Source organism: Hesperophylax consimilis, chromosome 20, assembly GCF_061612785.1.
Source record: "Hesperophylax consimilis isolate HC1 chromosome 20, BYU_Hcon_1.0, whole genome shotgun sequence".
Lineage (NCBI taxonomy): Eukaryota > Metazoa > Arthropoda > Insecta > Trichoptera > Limnephilidae > Hesperophylax > Hesperophylax consimilis.
This window is the reverse complement of record NC_142855.1, coordinates 27,829,877-27,832,501: the sequence shown is the minus strand read 5'-3', so window position 1 is coordinate 27,832,501 and position 2,625 is coordinate 27,829,877.

Genomic DNA, 2,625 nt, shown 5'->3' with positions numbered 1-2,625 from the left:
CCCCGTCCGACCGCTGATCTCACGCGTCCGTCTCCCTGCAGCTTGCGGATCCTTAGCCCTTTTGTCCAAGCTCCACTGGCTGCAGCGACAAAAACCAAGCCCTTGCCTTGATTACCGGCTTTCTCGAACTGGCAGAAACAAAGCCCTTGCCTTGATTCCCGCTTTCTTGAACTGGTTGCGGCGTCAGAAATCAAACCCTTGCCTTGATTTCTCTTCTCTTCTTGAACTCCTCCACGGATTGTACGTTTGTGATTATTGCGTATTTCTGCAACAATATTCTCCAGAATGTACGATATGTTGTATGTTGTACTTTCTTCCGGATTTTTTTTTCTCCCGATTTCTGCGTCTTGGATCTTACAATCTGACGTCTTCAATTTTGCTTCTCCTTGATCTTGATATTTACTTCCAATACCAGCTGCGCCAATGTGATATCTTTAAGTGTAGGCCAAAGTTGGGTATGAAGGGAGAACACTTTGGTTGGTATCTTGTGGTTTTTAATCGGGGAATTGTCACAGGTAAAAGAGGACGAGAACTACCTTTCATACGTATTTATTAACTATGCAAGCATTCCATCTCGCTTGCACACATACTCTTTCATTCACACATTACTGTTTAGAAATGGCGTGATGTTACGAGTCGATGGCGAGCGGTATATAGCGAGGATAACTGTATCATTGTTGTATTCTATTTGTGTGCAACTTGCATCCTGAATTTATAGTTCGGTTACTGTGAAGTTTTGATTATTTTTTGTGTAAACAACAATCCCATCGTTCTGATTATCAAACATAGTTGAATTGTGTGATGTGTAATTTTTGATGATTTTAGGTGTGTATGTGTTTGACAACCAGCACTCGGTCAGGATGATAATGTCGAAAACAACATCTATATGGTGAAGTTGTATTAAGAGTTCGTCAATGTTTTTATTTATAGATCTTATGTTTTGGTGCATAATTTTTGTATTGGCAGAGTTTCCAATCAGGCGTTTACATTTATAAGTATCTGAAGTTGCGTAAGACAGGTTTTGGTTGTGTAATTCCTCATCGAAAAATTCCATTCAGAAAGGCACGTTGATATAATAATTATACAAACATTAAAAAAATAGTTTATTTGTTTATGGGAGCTCCACTTTCCTGCTCCACTATCTATTTATTAGTGATACTTTTGAAAGATAAACATTCTTATAAAAAAAAGAAAATATATCATTGATAAATGGTAAGCACAGAATCGGACCTACATGAGAAACTTGAAATTCCCCACTAGAAACATCAAATTCATGTAATACAAGGCTAGATATTTTTACTTATAAATTTCTAGACGTTAAATAGGTCTCACGCAAATTCAATGGATTAATTTTGATCTAAATTACATTTTACGTAAAGAACTTGAATAAAATTAAAGTTAACAATAATTCAACATTGAATTAATAAGTTGAAATAAATATCAAAGCAACGGTGAAGCAAGATTAAACCACGGAAGCGAGATAAAGAAGAGGCATCTGGATAAATAGAATAGCTAAATGGTAGTAAATATTCCCTGAGCTGAGGAAGATCTCTGGATATTTTTAACATGTCGCACATAATAGTTTTCAAACGACTTATTATTCCGGGCCCCTAGAACCGCCTCTGATGAGTTTTGCGTATGTGAGTATTTAAATTTCCCCTTTCATAACTTGAATAGTTGCAGTCGGGACATGAAAAATGTTTTTTTCCACTGTGAGTCAGCTTGTGCCTCGTCAGAGTACCACTTTGAGAACATGAAAAATTGCACTCGGAACAAAAAAAAGGTTTTCTCCACTGTGAGTCCGCATGTGACTCTTTAGATGATCCTTTCGAGAAAATGAATAGTTGCACTTGGAACATGAAAAAGGTTTTTCTCAACTGTGGGTAAACATGTGAACTTTTAGACGTTTCTTTGTTGAAGATGAATAGTTGCAGTTGGGACATGAAAAAGGTTTTTCTCCACTGTGGGTAAGCATGTGGCTCGTAAGATTGCCCCTTCGAGAACATGAATAATTGCACTCAGAACATGAAAAAGGTTTTTCTCCACTGTGAGTCAGCATGTGGCTCGTCAGAGTACCACTTCGAGAAAATGAATAGTTGCACTTGGAACATGAAAAAGGTTTTTCTCCACTGTGGGTAAACATGTGAATTTTTAGTTGTCCCTTTGTTGAACAGGAATAATTGCAGTCGGGACATGGAAAAGGCTTTACTCTACTGTGGGTAAACATGTGAATATTTAGTTTTCCCTTAGTAGAACACGAATAGTTGCAGTCGGAACATGAAAAAGGTTTTTCTCCACCGTGAGTAAACATGTGAATTTTTAGGTGTCCCTTTGTTGAACATGAATAATTGCAGTCGGGACATGGAAAAGGTTTTTCTCCACTGTGGTTAAACATGTGAATTTGTAGTTGTCCCTTTGTCGAACTTGAATAATTGCAGTCGGGACATGGAAAAGGCTTTACTCTACTGTGGGTAAACATGTGAACTTTCAGATTTTGCTTTTTTGAACATGAATAGTTGCAGTCGGAACATGAAAAAGGTTTTTCTCCACCGTGGGTAAACATGTGAATTTTTAGTTGTCCCTTTGTTGAACATGAATAGTTGCAGTCTGGACATGAAAAGGGTT